Source organism: Equus quagga, chromosome 9, assembly GCF_021613505.1.
Source record: "Equus quagga isolate Etosha38 chromosome 9, UCLA_HA_Equagga_1.0, whole genome shotgun sequence".
In the NCBI taxonomy this organism is placed as follows: Eukaryota; Metazoa; Chordata; class Mammalia; order Perissodactyla; family Equidae; genus Equus; species Equus quagga.
The window spans coordinates 85,647,330-85,669,567 of record NC_060275.1 but is presented as its reverse complement, the minus strand read 5'-3'; positions in this window follow the sequence as shown (position 1 = coordinate 85,669,567).

The following is a 22,238-nucleotide window of genomic DNA, read 5'->3' as shown; positions in this document are numbered from 1 at the left end:
TGAGAGAGACTGCAAGCAAACTCCTTCAAGCATTTTCTTATTTTATTGCATAAAATCTGTCCCAGGCTTATTCTCTTTCTTCCCCATTTCTCCCTGAGTTAGCCATGTCTGCAGGAAGCCCAGGTTCCTTTTAGTAGAGCATGGTATTTAAAAACCAAGATGTGTGTTCTCAGAGTGCTTATTGCTGCTGGAATTCTATTGCTTCTAAGATGTTTACACGGACAAAGATAGAAAATATGTATGTGTATAAAGAAAAAGAGAGACAGAGACAGCGAGGGAGAGAGAGGTGTGAGTACATGTCTTCATGACTATTTCTAAATCTATGTATGTGTATATGTTTTAAAACCTCTATGAGTTCATACAGATACTTTTAATTCTAATTCAACCCCTCAGGGTTTTTTAAAAATGTTAAAAGACAAATTTTAACAGAGTAAAATTATGATGCTCATACAGATGTAAAATGAACACTACAGAAAGATTTTATTTAACTCATAAATTAATGAGTGAATGGTAAGATATTGCAAGTGGCTAAAAGGAGGAGTCAAAGAACCATACATATATAGGCTGATAAGGAATACTTAAATAAATTTAAAAGTAAATACAAAACTGACTTATTCAATGGAGGTGGAAGTCAATTATGTTTTTATTTGACAAAATTCCTTTACATACTATGAACAAGAATAATTTGCATTGATATCTGTTCTACAGCTTGTAGAGCTATAAAGTAGATCAAAGACAATGAAAGACACAAGGACCCCTTAGAAACAGATATTCCAGAAGAGTATACTTAGTGCTAATTTTCCAGTGAAGACATACAATAATAGTTTTGATCCTTTTCAAAGTCTTTCACAATTTTTTCCTATACTAGTCCTCCCCTTTTCTTTGTGAATCCTTTTTGAGTGGTGAGAAACTTGGCTCTTCATGTATGTACTTATTTATTCTATAAATTACCTTATTTGCTCAATGAAACCAACTATTCCTCCAACCACTGCAGCTACCTCCTCCACCTTTTCATCTTGCCCATGCTGGCCATCACCACCATCCTGATTCTTTGGCCACTTGGCATGTCCAAGCTAATTGCTTCTTCGGGTATCTCACCTCCTCCACCATTCTGCCTACTCAGACTCTGAGAACTCTAGGTAGTACTCTCTGTCCTTCACTTCCTTATACACCAATGTCTCCGTGCTTGGAAGTAGGGGACAAGAAAAGGGAAGGGAAAGTGGTGTCAAAGCAAAACAATCAACAACCATTCTATAGATAAGAGAGATATGTGATTTTTAGCTGAGCCAGAGTGAAGATTATAACCTTGGAAGGCCTTTTCCAAGAAAGGAAGAAAGCATTCCAGAGAAGCATAGTTTTCGGTACAGTCTTATACCTTTTTAGAACAAGAAAGATACAAAGATACAGGATATATAGTCATCAAAGTTTCAAAGAGGTATCAGTTGCAAATTAGCAGGACAATATGATCTTGATCTGGGGAAAGGGACTAATATGGGTGATATTGACACTGGCGTAGGAGAAGTATGCAGTCTTATGTTGAGAGTACATTCTTTAATGGTTAAAGCAGATGCACAATGTACGTTTGATAGCCCATAAATCAGGCTTCCTTAATTCAAGCTGAATCAGCTTTGAACCCAAATAGTTATCCCATGTACCCCAGTATGTGAAAATCTCCTGTCATTGGGAAGAAAAAGGTTGAGAGTAAAGGAAGATATAGGGCTGTTTTGATTAGTCTTATACTAAATTTGCAAAGAATTTGGTGATGGTGATGGGAGCATTTGGAAACATCTTCACTCCCTAAGGTTTAGCAATAAGGAAGGAGTTGCCTTTCACTAAATGCATGGAGTTAGCCCTGAGCTTCTGGTCTTTATATTTGTTTGTTTGTTTTCACCTGCATAGAAAATTGGTTCATGACATAGCTCCAGATTTACCTTTATCTGTGAACCCTTCCCTGGCTCTTCCACACAGAATAAGACTCTCTTCCCATTTACCCCATATACACTTTTATTATATCCTCATTGTATTGGATTATAATGTTCTTAGGTTTCTTGAGAATCTGGATTGTGTCTGTTCTTTGTTCAGTCTCTAGCACATTGCACAGTGCCTGGTACACAATAATGCTCAATAAATATCTGGCTAATGAAGGAATACATGCTCTTAATTAGAACCCTCAACAAAAGAAATTAAAATACAATTTAATATGCAATAAAATTTGACTTGTAAACTTTGGAGTTACAAATATATCGAATCTCCTACTGGCTTCACTCATAATCAGTCAGAATATTTAAAGAATGTAACTATCCTATTTGAATATATCAACTTTTTGGGGAAAATACGGTTTGCAACTGCACTAGATTATCACATATGTGGAGTAAATTATAGACGTTAACACATTTATTATTTTTACTGTCTACTTTGTGCCTTTTCCCCCCTACAATCATCAGAATGCTTTGTATATCATATTTGTTCTCTTTTGCAAGGCGCTGTGTGTGGGTGCTCTGATGTGTAACTTGCCTATGTGAAAAGGAAAATGATTGCCGTAGAAAAAATGTAGGAAGAGTCTGTTCTTACCTTTGGGGAAAAAAATATTTTTACATAACTGATCCCAAACTTTGAAGAAATTTCCTCTCTTAAGACTTTTTGTCATCCATGTTATTGTGACTGAAGTTGGTACAAGGCTTCTAGCATCATGTTCACTCATTCATTCAATGAAGGTTTATTGAAACCTAACCCTTGCCAGATATTGTCCTGGGTGACGGGGTTGCAAAAAAAATTAAGACAGTTCCTGTCCTGATGGGGATTATAGTCTAATGAGAAAGACAGGCTACTATACAATTACAGTAATGATAAGTATCATAGTAGGTAACATTGATAAAGCTGAACTCCCACGTGGCCCTTTTCAACAGGATTATGTCCCACAGAGTATGGCATGCATGTGGAAGTCAATCCAAACATTGAAAACAATTTATTTTTGTTTGTAACCTTCAAAAATGCCAAGAGTGATTATCACATGAAGCATTGCAAAATATCCTAAAAATCTACTACATTCAACCATCTCCCAAAGTCGATCATCACAGTAAGGCTGCTGCCCTCAATCTTCTCTTCACTTCACACACAGCTCTTGGTTTATTTGCTCCTCCCCCTCCTTCCCCTTTCATTGTCTCTCCATCTTCAGAAAACCTCTCTGAAAATTCAGACCACTCTTGGTCTTCTCTATTTCTTTCTCCTTTTCCAAATCTGTTCTTTTCTCCCAAGAATGGATTGTGCCTGTCTTAATGTAATCAATCTGTTTTTGTTTGTTTGTTTTTTTGACTCTGACTCTTGATACCTAAACCATAATTCTGACCAACACAAGGACCAATACAGTGAAGAGCTTAGAAACCAAGCTAAAGTAGAAGAAGGCTGTGACCATTCATGCATTAACATTTTTTCCCTTATCACAAGAAGAAATTATGACAGCCCATCATAACTTCCTTATAGAGATGGGATCCTACTAGGAGTAAATTAACACTTTCTAGTTTACACTAAATACAATGGAACCACTATTATTAAACTCCTTAGACATAAACACTTAAAAATATGAAAAAAAGGGGCCGGCCCAGTTGCATAGTGGTTATGGTTGTGCTCTCCACTTTGCTGGTCCGGGGTTCACCAGCCCGGATCCTGGGCAGAGACCTATGCACCGCTTATCAAGCCACACTGTGGCAGATGTCTCGTATATAAGATAGAGGAAGATGGGCACAGATGTTAATTCAGAGCCAATTTTCCTCAGCAAAAAGAGGAAGAATTGGCAGCAGATGTTAGCTCAATGCTCATCTTCCTCAAAAGAAAAATAATATATATGAAAAACAAATTTTGTTGCTAAAATGGAATGGATATTAAAAAGCAAAACAAAGAGAATTCTAGATAACTTTTTAGAAAAATTTGTCTTGGGAAATTCTGAAACGAGACCTTTTGGTACTGGACTGAAAAGTGACTGTCAACTTTGGAAATATACTGAGTTCAAAATAGGCTAGACTCTAGTCATGACGTGACGTTGGGTCAGTATAAATGTCAGTCTTATGCTGATAATTTGCTTCTGCAAAGCCTGCAAACATTTTATTAAGTCTATCACAAAGGACCTTTGAAATTATCTCATCAAACTTTAACCCTAATGAAGAAATCTCTTCCATAAAGTGCTTTGGAAGTGCAATGGATAAGAAACCATTGACCCTCCTTGGGGTCAATATGGAGGAGTGGGTTGCAGTGGGCAATCGAGGGGAGGGTTCCCCATGAAGAAAGAATTTGAACTATGTCTTAGAAGTGGAGTAAGATACTGCTTAGAAGATGGAGAAAGAAGGAAGGACAGTCCTGGTTAGAGGAATAATATGATAAAATGAGACAGAGGGAGCGAAACATATGTTGTCTTTGAAGAACGTCCAGTAGCTTTATATTGTTGGGACGTACGGGTTTAGAAAAGAATGTAGTGGAAGATAAAGGCTGGAAAGATATTTTAGGAAAATTCTCTAAATTTCAACTTGGAATAAATTTTTCTTTCCATGGGAGAGATAAAAATGAATGAATGTATAACTAAATGAATCTCTCCAAAAAATGCTTTTAAGGTAAAAAGAAACTTTATTGTTTATTGTTTTCATTTTGTCTACACCTTGGGAGAGGACTCCAGAATGAGGAAGGTTGCCGGGCTCCAAAGGTGCCTTGTTGTGCTTGAGGGTGAGTCTTTTGAAGAGATAGTTGCCCAGCCTGTTCTGGGGCCAGCAGACCTGTGCAGATTAGTCAGGTGGTTGCCCAGAAGTGGCTCACAGCCTCCAAGGCCACGTCTTTGCAGTGGAGATGGAAGCCTAGAGAGAGGTAGGTATAGGAGGCCCACAGACCCCGGTGGACCAGGGGCTGGATGGTAGCCTCCACCTTGGCGGGATAATTCTGATAGATCTGGCAGCGCATATTTGGTTGGCAGCAAGGAGTTAACCACAAAAAGTGGTGTTGGCTGATCTTGGAATCTAGAGGCTAGTGAAAAGTGGTCCTGGAAGTTGGACTGAAGAGGACGTTGGATGGTGGTTGGAATCTTGTGTCTGTTGCATCCAAATACTGGTGACGTGAGCTGGAGTTTGCCAGGACCAGCTGGTGCCCTGTGCCTGTGCAAGCTTTTTTGTTGTTTGCAAATAACATAAGTATGCCTATAAGATTATGGTCCGACTTAATCAAGAGAAGAATGAATAAACACAGTGAAAGTATGATGGTACTTACTCTATTAGAGAATTCTTTCTCAGTTGTCATGATAATTGGCTAAGCACTTAATGGGAATAAGTGTTTAAACAGATCAGGCTTCCACCAACAGCATAACCGTGAACTCATATTTCACTTAATTACTTGAAAAGATCTTTTATTTCTAGGAGTAAATTCAGAGATGAAGTAAACCACATCAGGACCAGAGACACTATAATACCATACACTATTATTTTTTTAATTAACATTGTTATATCTGAGTTTTCCATTTTATGAGATAATTATGGCAAAGGTTATTAGTGCAATTTTAGAGAAGAGAAAACTGAATCTGAGTGCTTAAATGATTTGCTTAAGGCCACAAAGTGAAGGGAGCTCTAGGATGCAAACCCAAATGTTTTCAGTTCTAAGGCCACCGCTTTTTATAAAACCTTACAATGAATCCCAGATATATTTTAATAAAAATGTATAGAGGTCAGCTGTATGAGGAGGACACAAAATAAGGTCCATCAGAACAGCAAAAGAATGATGTGTCCACTTCACAAATATATAATTCTTTCCTACGTCTATATTGATAAATCAGTCAAATGTATGTATGAGAAAAACAATCGACAATGTTAAATACAGCCAGTGTGAGCAAAGATTAATACTGCTGGGAAACTAGTATTTCACTAGGAACAATATTCCTCACCTCTATTTGTCTTTGGAGATGTAGCACAAGAAATTTGCCTGAGGAGCAATTTTGAGAAACAAAAGACGCAGACAAATTTTAAGGAGGTCAGAGAAGTGCTAGGGGAGACAAATGCCCAAGGAAATGTTAATAGAACAAATGTATTTAATCCGTGAATGGTTATTTAAACGGAAGTTTTCTTTACTTTGAGGCTTTAACTAATAGCAAGTTTTAAAAAATCTATCTTGATTATTCATAATGATGCAGCGTGTACATTTGACTACCCCCACGAGGCTTTGTTGGCCCAATCTCTCTCACATGCTTCACAATCTTATGCCTTGGTTCAATTCTCTCCTCTCCTTCCAGAGAGGGACGTTCACAATGTCATACATGTAAGAGGTACTTACTAAACATGTACGAGTCATCCAAAGTCTGAATAAGTTTTTTTACTGACAATAACTATATGTGCCTGAAATGGATGGACAGGAGAAGCAGCTATGAAATTTCCAGATAATAAAGAAACTTCATAATTAGGCATTGAATAATTGGGAAATGTTATAATTAAATATAGGTGCTTATAAATATTCTGCTAATTAGTTATGTATTTTTGTAACATCCAGAACTGTTAAATACAGGCCAAAACAAGTTCTCTATGTTATCATTTTTCATTTTAAGAAGCTTAATCTTCCTTCAAGGATCTAATGGTTAAGATTCAGCACTCTCACTTCCGCGACCTGGGTTCGTTTTGATCAGGGAGCTACATCACCCATCTGTCAGTTGTCATACTGTGGCAGCTGTATGTTGCTGTGATGCTGACAGCTATGCCACCAGTATTCCAAATACCTGCAGGGTCACCCATGGTGGACAGGTTTCAGAGGAGCTCCCAGACTAAGACGGAGTAGGAAGAAGGACCTGACCACCCACTTCTGAAAACGTTGGCCAAGAAACCTTATGAATAACAGCTGAGCATTGTCTGCTACAGCACGGGAAGGTGCGAGGATGGTGCAAAAAGACTGGGCAGGGTTCTGTTGTAAGTTAGGAGCTGGAACTGCCTACACTGCACTAATGACAATAAGTCTTCCTTCCTTCCCTCCCACCTCCCTTTCTCTTTCTTTCTGTCTTTCTTTAATATAATACATACCAGCTACATATACGATGAAGGTAGTAATAGGACCTGCTTTTTGGTGTTGTTGTGAAGATTCAATGACATAAACCATGAACGGTGCTTAGCATGCTGACAGCTGTGTCAGTTTACTTTGTGACAGGTTATTTGTTTATACTGAGCACTTATTTTTGCCAGAGATTGGCCCAAATGCCTTATGTGAATTACGTCTTTTTATCTTTTCATTCTCATTTTGAAGGTGGGGTCCAAGGTCGTAGGGCTAGTAAATGGTAATGACAATATTTGACCCAAGGTAGTCTTGGTCTGGTGCCCCAATTCTTAGCCATAGCGCTCCTCAGTTTGGACTTCTGTGACTTGCTCTTCTTTCCCTCCATGTGCAGCAAGCATATTTCTGCCTTGTTTTCCAAAAGGTTTTCCCGATGGAGCAAAATCTTGGGTCCTTTGAGTCAAGTCTTTCCGTAGTAAGTCAGCACTGCAGAGATTTCACATGATTTTAATGAAAATCACTGAGAGCTCCAAATTTAAATTAGAATGATGTTTACACTTAAGTTATCAATAGTAAAACTCTGTCAGGTATCAATAAACACAATTTGAAATACTCTGGAAGTGAATGTTACATTTATTATTTAACAATATAGAAATCAATTACATTTTTTCCTTCATTGCTGCAGCAAGAAATCTTTTTTTCTGTTCTGCTTGGGTGATTTCCTCCAGTCTTTCATCTAGCTCGCTGATCCGTTCTTCTGCATCCTCTACTCTGCTATTGAGTCCCTCTAGTGAATTTCTCATTTCCAGTATTGTATTCTTCATTTCTGATTGTTTTTCTTTTTATACCTTCCAGTTCTTTGCTGATATGCTCACTGTGTTCATCCATTCTTCTCCCCATATCTGTGAGCATCCTCATGATATTTTGTCTGAACTCTTTGTCGAGTAGGTCACTTGTTTCTGTTTCATTTAGTCCTTTTTCTGGGGGTTTTGTCCTGTTTCCCTTGCTTGGAAAGCATTCCTTTGTCTCCCCATTATGCCTCTTTCTCTGGGCTTATTTCTATGTATTAGGTGAGTCAGCAATGTCTCCTGATCTTGGAGAAGTGGCCTTATGGATGAGATGCCTTATGAGGCCCAACAGTGTGCTTCCCTCTCGTCACCAGTCCAGAAGATCCAGGAGTGACCCCTTTGTGGGCTACTTGTGTCCTTCTGCTATGGCAGCGTTGCTCACACTGCAGGAACCCAGGGAGTCTAGTCTTTCCTTCCCTGGCTAGCTGTTTGTAAATCCGGTTTGGGGAGCCTCAGCACCATTGGCTATAAAGTCTATCAGCACACTCCTATTGCAGTTTTCCTCTTAATTGGTTTGGTACCCAGTGTAGCTGGTTGCCAGGCTCAGGGGCGTGCAGTTGTAATAAGCCTCAGGCCCACAAGGCTGTTGTCAGTTCTCTTAGGAGTGCAGCTGAGCGGGGCTGGCCCTAGGCATGGGGGCACTCAATTGTTTCAGGCTTTGGAAGGTGGGGCTGATCCTTTTTATGCCTATTTGTGAAGCACAGGTCTTCTGCCTGCTGATAAGCCTCATGTCCCCCAGGACCACCCACACCGTCAACACAGTCCTGGTCCGTGCACACTTCTCAACCCCCTGGAGCGTACCCCGACGCCACACTGCAGAGGCCCCCACCTCTCCACCAATGCCCCCCACAGTTCACCTGGTCCTCACACAGCCCCTGCCCCACATAGGCAGACACCCTTGCCTACCTGTAGAGGATCAATGCACCCAGGCAATGCAGGCTGAAAAGCAGCCTGAGGGCTTGCTGTTAGGTGGGTCTGGTCCCTAGGGTGGGTTTCCTGCCCTGGCTAAACTGGATTAAATCTGTGCTCTAGTGGGCATAGCAGACCCCTGGGCTAACAGGCCAAGGGATGAACCTCAATGGCACCCACAGGTGTCCGTGTCAGCACGCCTGTACCAGTTCAGAACAAGGGCCCCCACCAATGTCTCAGTCTCTGGAGAGGTCCTTCCTCTCACCAAGATGTCCCCAGAGCCCAGCAGGTGAGTCTCATTTCACAAAGTACTGTCAGACTTTTCTCTGGTGATTTTAGGTTGCTGCAATGAGTGAGTTTGTGCGTGGGCTCTTGAAGACCTGGGTCTCTTCGGCTTTCAGCCAACAGCTTTTCTGGGGGTGTCCTCGCTGCAGTTAATAGCCAGCAAATCTAGACAGTAAGACCCCCGTCTCAGTTGGGCTGAGTCTGAAGGATGCTTATAGCAGTATTGGCCCCTGCCTCCAGGGAGGGCTGCGTACCTTAAGGTGTCTCCCGTCTGGCCCACTGAGAAGCTGCGCTGCTCCCAAAGGTGGCTTTTTTCTTCTCCAGCAGGAATTTCTGCCTCTTCTGCCTTAGTCAGGACTGTCCCTTGTTGTGGGGGTTCTTTTTATCCAGTTTTCTGTTTTCTCTCCAGGGTAATTTTTCCAAAAATAGTTGTAATCTGGTTGTGTTCATGGGAGGAGATGAATTCAGTCTGCTTATGCCGCCATCTCGACGAGATCTCTCAAGAAATCTTGATCTGGTGGAAGATTCCACAAAATTCTGAGTGTTTTGAATGGAAGAATCAGAATCTCTTTGATTTAATTAATATTAATTAATATCTCAGAATACAGTTCTTATTTGCAGTGCTAGAGAAAAAAGCCACCATAAAAAAAGACAATTAAAATTTCACTAAGTTCTTATACAAATGGTAGATAATTAAAAATAGAATGCTATACTGATAATAGTTTAAAGGACAATGCTGGATTTGTACGCATTTCCCTTTGAAGGTTGTAGGTTTATGCTTGATTAATTCTTTTGATAACATCCCTGGATATATTATTTTTTTTGAAGTAGTTGGTGTTGACAATTTTAAATTCTACATTCACATCGTTTACTATTTTGGGATGTGCATTTAAATCGGTAACTATCAAGTACCCATAGGAAAATAGAAAAACATGAAGTCTTTCACATTTTATGTAGTGTAGCTGTGTCCAAGTAAGGTCTGAGCTTTAAGAGACACTTGTTTCATTCAGAGGACCACTTTAATTTAAAGAGAGCAGGTGATTCTATCGAAATCCATGTGGATTACATGCATCCTGTATCTTGCATCGAGCACTGGACCCTAGTGGTTAACACACTGTCTAGCATGTAGGAACGACCTCAATATTTGTTGGATGGGTAAACTCTGACTGATTAATGGAAATACTATAAAAATGTGATTGTGTGTGTATGTGTGTGTGGTGTGGTGTGGTTTTTAGATAGGAGATACTAATTCATTCATGCATTATTGAGTGGAGAATAGTTTGTAAAACAAAGGTTTAAATGGCAAAGTCTTTGAAAGTTGAAGGTTATTAGAAATTCAGAACCTAAATTTGGGCATGAATGGTAAGTGTGAACAATAAGTTCAAGCAGTGTAACTATCTTTTAATGTCCTCTTTTGGATAATTTATTTTGTAGACATTGACCGTTACGTCAAGATATGTCTTGGATAAATACGAATTAGTGGAAAAGAAAAAGTGGTAAGTAAACAATTCTCAATTACATTTTCAATACAGGTTAGAATTAGAAAATATGTTATATGACGACACAGGTTCCGCCTTAAGATCTCACCTATCTAGCAATTTTGCTATTTCTGTAGGAAACATCATCTTGCATGAGGAAAGAGGACATTTTAAACTACATAGACAATTCCATCTAGTTATAAATAGATTGTATTCTAGAAGTTCATTTGAAAGTTAATTTTTTTGAAGTTATAACCTATTTTCCTGTGGAGGCAATGTGAGAAATAGGACTTAGATCCCCAAGGTGCCAGAAGGTGTCATGGCTTGTCTGAGTGATTTAATGTAAAAGCAAGTGCTCTGGGGTAAAAAAGAGCTGGATTCAAACACCAGCTCTCTAAGTTTCAGTTTCCTCTTTTACAAAATGGTGCTAATTTCTGTGTGGGTTAAATGAGGTGATAAGTACAGTGAGGTGATTAAGTACAGTGTGAGCTTCCAATTAAATATTGTTTAATAAAAAGGGAGCCATTGTTATCTACTATTGTAATAAAGCCCACTAAAATCCATGCTCTCACGGTATTTCTAATATCTTTATTGTATCCTATTCCTTTTGGGGCTCCAGACATTGGAAGTGTTTAAAAAGCATCCATGTAATTCTGCTCTGCCTCCTCAGGGCAGACCTCCATGCCTTTCCTCATGCTCTTTTCTCAGCTGGAAATGAATCCATTTACTTTTTTTCTTTCAAGTCCCAGCTCAAATGCTACCTCCTCTCAAAAGACTTTTTCATCTCTGGAGCTAGAATTTATGAAGAGAAACTCAAATGTTGAAGAAGGAGCTAAATGCTAAGCAGAACTAGATGTAGAAGCAGAATGGGTCAGCAGATTTGTGAGTTTGCCTGCTTTTAAGGGTGGTTGGGGCAGGTGGTATAGGATCCTGCTTTAGGATAGCGCTTTGTCTTAGAAGGTGGAACAGGCGAGAGCTCTAATCAGGGATCTGCCAAAATAAATCACAGTGGAGTGAAGTAGCATGGAAATGCAGCTGGAGCCGTACTATATAAACTTGACAGTGAGCCATATATGGACAGGGACACTGTCTAGTTCACTGCTGTGATCCCACCACCTAACACAGGGCTAGTTAGCTGTTCATTCACTGACTTGGTTATTTGGTTAGAAAAGAGAGATGAAAGAATAAAGGGAGAGTATGCAAAGCTAATTTGTATGGAAATTCAAAAGTCTATGTGAAACTATATTCAGTGAAATAAAATGTCATTAAATGCATAGTTCTCTATAAAGGAAAACAGCCTGCTGCTTTTAAATTTTTAATTAAAAATTTTAATTTTTCCTCTCCTTCACAATTCCCCACTTAGGAAATTATTTCAGATTTCATTTCAAACCATCGTTATGAATATCTATACCTCTTATGTGGTGATTTAGACTAAAGCAGGATGGTGGAGTGAGCTTTACTGGATATTAGAAACTATAATGCTTTAATCACGGGGCTTTTAAATTTGCACATACTTGGTAAACATGTTACCCTTGTAGTTTCCATAGCTCAAGTGTACGTAGCTGTAGAATAAGAAGGCTCCTTTGGAAAGAGGAGGATTAAATACACATCAACAGACCGAATTAAAACTTGTATCATCTTATTTTCTATTTTTCTAGTCCACCAAATTATATTGACAATTCTGACTTTTGTAAGAAGAGAATTTTGCATTTTTGGTAAATGTCAGTTGTTTTTTTGTTTTTTTTTTTCCCCCATCAAAGGCTATGATATATTGGTACCCACCATATTCAGAAGATAGTAGCTTTTGGCTGTATTCCAGCTCTTCCATTCAGCACCTGGCTTTCCCAAAGGGACTGTTCTACTTTATAATCATGCTGTTATGGGCAACTGCTTTAGCCAGGTGCAGTGGAAATTTTTTATTCCTTTCATGAGTGTTAAAACAGTTGTCCTCTCATGCATGGGGTTGCATGTATTTCTAGGAGTGCGAATTTGCACATACCCCTTCAGATTTTGTCTTTGCCCTTTATGTTTGCTAATTCTATTGAGATTCTTTGGCTTATTTCCTTTTTATGTTTTCTAGTACTATCTCTATGAGTGCCAAAGACGTCCAATTTAAATTTCTAACCCATATCTCTGTCTTGAATACTCAGATACATATATCTAAACATTCGCTGAATGTCACAACTTCCGTATCCAACAGACAGCTGTGATAATGTGGTTTATAATAAGAAATATATATTTGGTCTTTATCCCCATTTCTAGCACATAGCTCCTAAACTCTTAGGATTTCCTAAGTGAAGAGAGAAATGCATGTGTTTTTTGTTATGGTAATGAGGTAACTTTTTAGACTTTTACCTCAGGTGCCTAGGTAACCTAAGGAGCAGGCCGGTTGCCAGGGGAACCATGTGACTAGATGGTTGGAACTTTTACTCTCCCCTCTTCCCTGCACCTCTGGGGAGAAGGGTGGGGCTGGAGATTGAATTCAATCACCAGTGGCCAATGATTTACTCAATCATGACTAAGAAATGAAGCCTCCATAAAACCCCAAAAGTGCCAGCTTCTGTGAGTTTCCAGGTTAGTGAACACATCGAGATTTGGGGAGAGTAGTGCACACAAAGGGCATGGAAGCTCCCAGCCCTTTCCCCATACCTTGTCCTATGCATCTCTTCCGTCTGACTGTTCATCTGTATTCCTTATAATAAATACCCTTTATTGTAAACTGGTGATCTAGGAAGTAAATGTTTTTCTGAGTTCTGTGAGCTGCTCTAGAAAATTAATCAAACCCCAGAAGGGGATTGTTGGAACCTCTGACCTGTAGCCTGCTGGTCAGAAGCACAGTTGACAACCTGGTCTTGGGATTGGTGTCTGAAGAGGAGGGGAGCAAGCTTGTGGGTCTGAGCCCTTAATCTGTGGGATTTGATGATCCCAGAGTTGATCTAACTCCAGATAGCTAGTGTCAGAATTGAGTCAAATTTGTGGGAGACACTGTTGGTGTCTATGGAGAATTGAGTTAATTGCTTGGTGGTGTGGAAAAAACACACGCATTAAATGGCTCAAACGCAATAACTGTGTCAGAATCTTCACACATAACATCTTCCTTCCTTATTCTATGTTTTCACAACAACATGGTCCTTTTATTATATCCTTAGTTCAGCAAATGTCACCTTTATTTATGTAGCTACCTAAGACTATAATCTAAGATCAAAACTCCAACATTTTCCTCATCTCGTAGACAATTAATTCGCCTTCTTTAACATCTTTGGGATCAATCCTTTCTTCTTTCCTTCTATCACTGCTTTACTTCAGAGCTTCATAATTTTTTGCTTACTTTACTGCAATAGACTCTAAAATATTCAGCCTACCTCCAGCCCAGCATTCTTCGGGTCCAGTAAGTTCTATGGGTTTACTATATCTGATTCAATTTTGCCTCTCTAATGTCTAGGTGAATATTGGATATAGGATAGATTTACTAATTCATTCTCTTATTCATTCATCCACTTTCTATCTAGCACATTTTGTGATCCAGAGACTGTTACATGTACAGGGTATACAGATGTAAACAAGAGAGACAAAACCTCTGTTCTATGAAAAAAATAGTGTGATATGAGAGAATGTAAACAAAAGTGGCTACTTTATATAGAGTTATCAGAGAAGGTCTCTATAGATATTACATTGGGATTGGAATCCTAAGGGTGGAAAGGATTCAGCCTTGAGAAACAAAAAAGAGACAGCATGTCTGCAGCAGGTTAGGCTAAAGGGAAATTGGAATGAGGTAAGAATATCCAGCTGGGAAAGAGCCAGAATATGGAAGTGGTCAATACACTTTCCGTCCCTGCCTGAGTGAAGATAAGTTGTAGGTGGGGAGCTTCTTTATTCTTTGACCTGGCCGGATAACAGACACAAGAAGAGTTGCTTTCTGATCTTTTCAAGCTATTGCCATTAAATTTCCATTAGATACTGAAATCTTCAGTCTGTTTAAAAGTAGTCATTGGAAGTTAGTGAGTGCCACCGGCGTTGAGACAGTTGATAGGGAACCTGCAAGTGCCAACAGTGAATAATCCAGCAAGTCCTCGTGATATTTAAAATGGATCCATTTCATGACATATTTTCCCAAGTCTTTTAAAAGCCTTAAGCTGAGACTCACAAGCATGCTTTCAAAGTGAATTAGCATCAAGAAAAAGAAGAAATTATTCCTTTGTTTTGATTCATGCTAAAGGGCCTGACTTCACATTAGAGCAAAAAGTGCTCTGATTTTTTTTAAAGCAGTAACAAATTCAAATATGCTCTCTATTGTCTGTATAAATTTCCAAAAGTGTCTTAAAATTCAAATAGTTCAGCTTATTAACTGCATCTTCAGCTCCCTCTTATATGCAGATGCAAAACAGTTATATTTAGAGGAAGAAAAATCACTATAATGGAGATAGAATTGCAAATTGTAATTCCACAGACAAGAGCATCAATTTCTCAATAATGTGTGTAAATAACCAGTACCATGCTCCATGGTATACTTACTGAATTTGCTTAGATGGTTATGGCACTGGATGGAGTTTGGAGGTGGGTGGTAATAAGATTCCATTTGGTGTAGTAAAATATTAGGGGCTATAGAGTCAAACAGACTTATCCTTCTTGACCCTGACCTTTGGGAAGAACATTAACTCCTCCGAGCTTTAGACTTGGGAGTCAATTTCGCTTACTGAAGTATTTGCCAAACTCACCTGGTGATAAGAATTACCTTGGGTAATCTTTTAATTTTACATTCTGTAGTCCCCACTGAGACTGCCGGCTCCCTAGGGGAGAGGCGGGAAAAGTCATATACTTAATGCATCTGATAATTCTTACCATCAGAAAAATTTGGGACTCATAGGCCTCCTGTGAATATTTAGATGTTTTCTCATTAATCCTTGAAAATTCCAAGGTTCATCAGTTTGAAAAACACTGACTTAAGAGACCAAAATCTTATACTTTTAAAAAGTCTTACGTATGGTAATTATCACTGAAAAAGAGTGGTTTTGCCTTTAATCTTGTCAAAATTAGTTTTAAAGCATTTCAACTGAAAAAGCAAAATTTAAAAATGTTCAGAAAACTCATAACCCCCTGAGACAATACGGTACAATAATCAGTTTGAGAAATTCAATTTTATTACGTAGCCAACCGTGACAGTGGATTTACTGTTGCTTCATTACTTCCTAACCTTTCCTTATTCAATATCTTCATTTCCCACTCTAAAGGCATCTGAGTTGTCTTAATGGACACAGAATTCATATTTTGGAATACCTAATATATGCCATTGAGTAAGATATTTAGGTCTAGCTTCCTACATGTCATCACATGAGTTGAATAAAACTATTGCAATAACTGACTTTATTTTCTGTATTTCTCTTTGAGAGTAAGAGGCAAATCCACCGACAATGAGTATATGCAGAGAATGCATGTGTGTGGTAAAACAACTCCTAGAATGCATGTTCTAGTCGGAAGTTCAAAAGCTCACTCGCCTTTAATTTCTACGCTTCATAGGAAGGATGGTTATTTATGTTCAGAATGAAGATTCCTAGATTGTGGAGCTCTAATCATTAAAGAAAGCCTAAACCACATAGAATTTAGCTGATTACTCTGATCCCAAATATTGCTAAAAGATTTTCAAGGATTATTGATATATTTCCTTGCAGTCCTTAATTTTCCTATGCATATTTTTCATATAGTTTAAACCTATCTAGATCTCTAGCTATCTAATTTTCTCTCCAACTTCTCTTTCTGTCCCCCAACCCCATCCCAACATACACACACTTAACTGTGTATTTTCCCTCGGAATACATCAATGTTTTTCTGATCAAGTGTCCATACATCTCTGAGACTGCATTTAGCTTTAGAAAACCCAGGACATGGAGAAGGAGGATTGAAACTTTGAGTAGAAAATGAGACTTCAGGCCAGTATGGGAAATGAAATGATGTACTAATTAGTGGTCTCTCCGAACATGGTCATAATAAATAATATTTTACTTTCTGCTGTCATCCAGAGTATCAAAGATGAATAGTTCTTGGCTACATAATATGTGGTTTACAATGCACTCCTTATCTTAGGTCTGCTACTTTAAATAAATCAAACAAATATATACAGAAATAAATGTGAACTCCGGGTCCTCAAATAACAATGAGATATATGTTTTCTCCCCTTTTGGCAATCTCTATCACAGAAATAGGCCGAGATGTGCCACACTCAGTTCATGGGAGATTTGCTTTATTTTGAAAGTGCTACTTTTGTTTTATTGTATAAAATCACAGTGATTTACCTTGAATTTGTCTAGCACTTTGGAATAGGCCATCAACTGTGTAAGCCAAACAAAATTTACTCTAATCTTTGTTATCCCAGAAAATCTTTATCCTCTTAAGAGCAATGGTTTGTCAGTCCTTTTTTTTATTACTGTCGTTCTTTAGGTTGCAGGTTATGGTCGTGAATATCTAGAAATGGCTAAGATAGATTGAAAATGGTAGGTAATCATATTGTATTATTTCTCACATTGTTAAATTAAGAGCTCACATGATATTAGGCGTCATATGTTTTACACAGAAGAATATCCTAAGATTTTAACTGTGCTGTGATAATGTTTTTCTTTTTTAATACAAGTGAAATTTAACAAATTCAGCTAAATTACTGTTCTGAAAGTAACTTATTCTGTATGTAAATTCATTAAACATATAAATCATCACTTGTTTAGTCATTGCTTAGCTAAATCTGCTATATTCCCATGCAGCAATATTGGAAATGGCTTCTTTTATAAGCATTTATTCATTTGGTAGGTTGGCACTTTGAAAAAAAAGCTATTTCCAAATAACACTTTTCATGGTACCCACATAGCACTCCATGTTGGATTTAAATGAAAATGACATGACTTTCAAATTTTACCTTTTTTTCTTAAGGTTAGCTTTATATTATTTATACTAATGGTGAAGAATCTAAAATCATAGATAATTTAAAACAAATTAACATTTGATCTTTGAATTTGTTTCCCCACCTTGTAAGGTTATTTTGCAGATCACAAAATGCTATTGTTATGAACTAATACAGCCATACTGGGGAGATCTGACTGAAAAATAAGGAGAAAAGCTGCATAGTTTCTTATTTTTTAAATATATTCTGCTTTTGTGTTATAGAAAACTTAGAAAATACAAAAAGAAGAAATAAGAGGAAAAAATCAGTCTAAATTTTACCATTCAAAGGCAGTGTCCTTTAACCTTGAGTATATTTCCTTTTAGGAAATGTTTTATCCATGCCTAATTGCAGGGATTTTCATAGATGTGTATAAGCAATATCAAACTCTGTTTTTGTTTGTTTTTTCACCAGTAAACATAATATTTTCCCTATATTATAAATTTATCACAGGTATAGTTTTAAATATCTGTAAAATATTTCATTGGGCTGATATGCCATTATTTATTCCTTCATTTCTCTATGGTTAGATAGTCAAAGAATCCCTAATCTTTCATTATTTTTTGCACAGTCTTCCCATTTCTATCACTGACATGTTGCATTTCCCTATGACTCTATATGTTATTCAAGAAATTTCAGATCTTTTGGAAAACAGAACCTAACAATAAATTTGAAAAGAAAATTTTTCTCAAATGAAGCCAAGTGGAGTTATCCAGAGATAGTAATGGAAATTGACAAAATTCTTATTATGGAGTGTAGGACTATATTATTCAGAGAAATAATATTAGATATAATTGAGTTAGTCCTTTAAAAATAGATATTTATTAATGATTTTTCAAACCATTATCTGGAAAGTTATATATAAAGCAATGTAACCTTAACTAAATGGCAAACGTTATACGAAAACAGATTTCCTAAGTTGAAGTATATGTGATTATATTTTTTACTAAACACCTGAGGGGGAATATTGTCATGTGAGGTAGAAAGCAAATTCCAACAAAAAAAATAGTGGGAACCAGTTCTGTACCTCACGGACTCTGCCATCTGTCCACAAAAGGACCAGTCTGGGACACAATGTCGATGAAAGGTAGACTGATAAATTGCATTTCCTTTTGTGTCTAGGACACTGAATCCAAGCAAGGTTACATTGTTATTTGTTGAAATAATAGCTGGAAAGAGAGAAAGTGCTATTGATCCCTTCATTAATAAATCATGAGTAAACAATGCAAGCTCCTTGAACTGCTAGGGGAAAATTATGATATCTCATTTCCTTTTTGCCTCAAGTAGAGTAGGATCATTCACTAAATATGCAAAAGGGAAGTTTCAATTCTTTCTCTGTAAGTTCACCTCTAATGACAAACGGCCTTTAACATAACTTTTCCTTCTAGTTTCTCTGTCTCTTCCTCTTCCTCCTCTTCTACCCTCTCTTCTTCCGCCTCTTTCTTCTTTATTGAACACAGCTTTCTTTGGGAGAATACAATGAGAAATCCCTAAAAATAAGAACCAATTCTTAAAAAGCCCCCAAAACAAAAATCCTCTGTGCTGTTTTCTCTGACAAAGCAGATGGAACAGACTCCTGTCAGCACTGGGTCTCAGGTGGTATTGGAGGTTGCCAGGCCTGGCAAGTAGACAGAAGTAGCATGGCAGGTGAGAGGTCCGGGAGGAATTTTAGCGGTAGCCAATGAAAGGAGGAATGGAGATTGCAGGTTGCTGAGGAGGATCGGCCTGTTCAGCAGGTGTCGCAGGTGATTCAGGCAACAGTAACTGACTGCTTGCCATGGTCTAATGATTTCACACAAGACAGGCCACAGGTTTTGACATGTTAGCAAGGCATGGAGTAAGGGCGCTTAAGAGCAGATAGAGGGAGCCAAAGCACAGGGACTGAGGTGCAACCCTGTAACTCCTGCACACAGAAAAATCGAGTGAGGAGCAAGGCAAGCCCAAGTCTAGAAGAAAATCCTGAGATAAAAATACACTGATGGACATACTTGTTGCCCAATATCGTTATGCTAATTGTGCTATAATTGCATACTATTCTACAGAATGCCTATTTAGGATTTTCAGCAGACTTCAAATCGATTGGGACCTCAACATGATTAAAATGAAAATCTAATTAGAAATAAATGTGTGCACACTGACTGAGCAAAATTGTTTAGTATAAATGTAATGAACAAGTCACAATTAGTTTAGGTTACATGTACGTCCCTCTGTACCAGAGTAATAAGAAAAAAAGTAAGTTAAGAAGCTAGCAAGCTTCAGATAGACTCTTTTATATCACTACATTGTCAATTAATTTCAAAATGTGATTATGTCTGCAACTGAAAATAAATTAAACATCAGAGAGTGATTAGACTAAGTATAGTTAAGCATCTTTTGGTTATACAGGAATGAATTATGAAAGGTACAATACTTGAATGGTGTACTGAAAATTTATTTTAGTCCCAACCTAATGTATAATTGTAGACAAATTATGTCCCCAACATAAATTGTCTTTGCAAAAGATTAAAAAAAAATAGCCAACCAACCAAGTACCAACTCATCAGCATCGAAGCTATTCTACCTCTCATCACAATGAGTCGTTTCTTAAAGAAGATGGTGTTGGTAATTAACAATTACACAGCTTTAGATGATACTAAAAACCCCTGGTTACTTTGGTAACATATTTTCTTTTAGTCAGTCATATACTGACTATAGAGAGGAATCAAGTATCCTTGGGGAAATTTGGGTAAGTGTCTGGATTTTGTTAGAATAAACACCTAGATTGTAATGAGCATTTTCTCCCTGCAAGATAGTCTTTTTTTTTCCCTCCACCGTATCTTCAAAATAGAAGCAGATTCTGTAAAAGTTAATATTTTCTAATGAGGGAAAAATTAAAATTGCCAGGATCAACAGAAAAGAGCAGCATTATTTGTCAGAATAGTTTTTGTTTTATTGATGAGCTGAGCAAAGAAAAGATTAAGCTCAAGTCTTTCTTTTGATAATTTCTAAGTGAATATAAATCATCTTTTGATAGTGCAGATGAATATTGAAAATGTTTCATGCAAGCTTGAAAAGATTATTTGTTAGGTGTAAGCTTCTCAATTGAATGTCTGTGTAATTGAGTTTATTGTGTGCTTTAACACTTCTCTGTTGTTAGTAATTGTTTGACTCAATCTATTTACTCATTAAAGAAATATATTTAAATCTCCAATTATAATTGTGAAATCCATCAATTTCTCGTAAACTTGTAATTGTTATTTTACATATTTTAAGGCAATGCTTTTATGTGCTTACATGTAAATGATTTTTTCCTAGTGTTATTTTATTATTTTCATTATATGAATTCCCTCTTTACTAGTAAACTTTGCTTGCAATTCCATTTTTATTATGTTAGTTATTGTTGGTTATTGATCATTATATTCTTGGAGAATATTTAACAAACTTCACTGTTCAACCCTCCCACATCACTTTTAAGATGCATCTATTGAAGGAAGCATCCAACTAGATTTTATTTGCTGTGGTTACTATTTTTTTTTTAATTTATATATGTCATTTTATGTTTTTATTTAATTATTTTTTGAATTACTGTTATATGTATGCTGAAACTTTCCAAGCTATTGTCTTTGACCTGATTTTTAAAATGTCTATTTTCTTATCTCTTTAGTCTACATTTTGCATGAATTTTTCCACATTATCTTTGAATTTACTAATCTTTTCTTCACAATACTTCAGATTGGCATTTACCTCATTTATAAGTTTTCAATTTCAATGAATTTATTTGATCATTTCCTAGGATTTCTAATTTGCTCTTTAAATTTACCCATTCTTGCATCATCTTTTTATGTTTGTTTCATAATTTCTTGTTCTTTTTGATGAATGCTTTCTCTTCCTCGTGCTCTGTAAGGATGCTAAACATACTATTTATAAAAATTTTCAGATTGCCTTGTTTTCATTTTATCTGGAATAAATTTTTCAGCTACTTTTTAGTGTTGTTTAGTGTTTAGCCACTTTTCAGTGTTATAGCCTAATGAATAGTCTGTCTGCCTATCCATTATTTATAGACTTATATTGAGTGGAAGTTTTTATTTCTATCTTACCTGCTTTTACTCCCTTCTTATTGGCCATTTTACAATTGTTTTCACCCAAATTCTCCAGAACTCCCAGACTAGAACCATGTCTTGCACTTGTAAGTCAGGGCTCCTGTTCTTCAGAGACACTGCAACATGGAAAGTCTAGTCACTAAGCTAATTGATAATATGGCGCTTGTCCTGATCTTTGGGCCATTTTATTTGCTTGCTTCTATTTTCCTGATTAATCTAAGCTTTAACCCCAGACAGTCTGGTCACAGATTGGGACAATTGACCAAACCTTGAGTATGATGAAATTTGTCTTATTGTCCAAGTTGGCATGGATCACTACTTTCTCTTACTTTCTTTTTTTTTTTTTTAAGATTGGCACCTGGGCTAACAACTGCTGCCAATCTTCCTTTTGTTTTTTTTTTCCCAAAGATTGGCACCTGGGCTAACAACTGTTACCAATCTTTTTTTTTTTTTCTGCTTTATCTCCCCCAACCCCCCTGTACACAGTTGTATATCTTAGTTGCATGTCCCTCTAGTTGTGGGATGTGGGACCCCGCCTCAACGTGACCTGACGAGCGGTGCCATGTCTGTGCCCAGGATCCGAACCCTGGGCCACCGCAGCGGAGCGCGTGAACTTAACCACTCGGCCACGGAGCCGGCCCCTCTCTTGCTTTCTGAGTTGGGAATTCCCAGCTGACCCTGCCTTCTTGCAGACCCCAAACTTGGCTGGCACCTA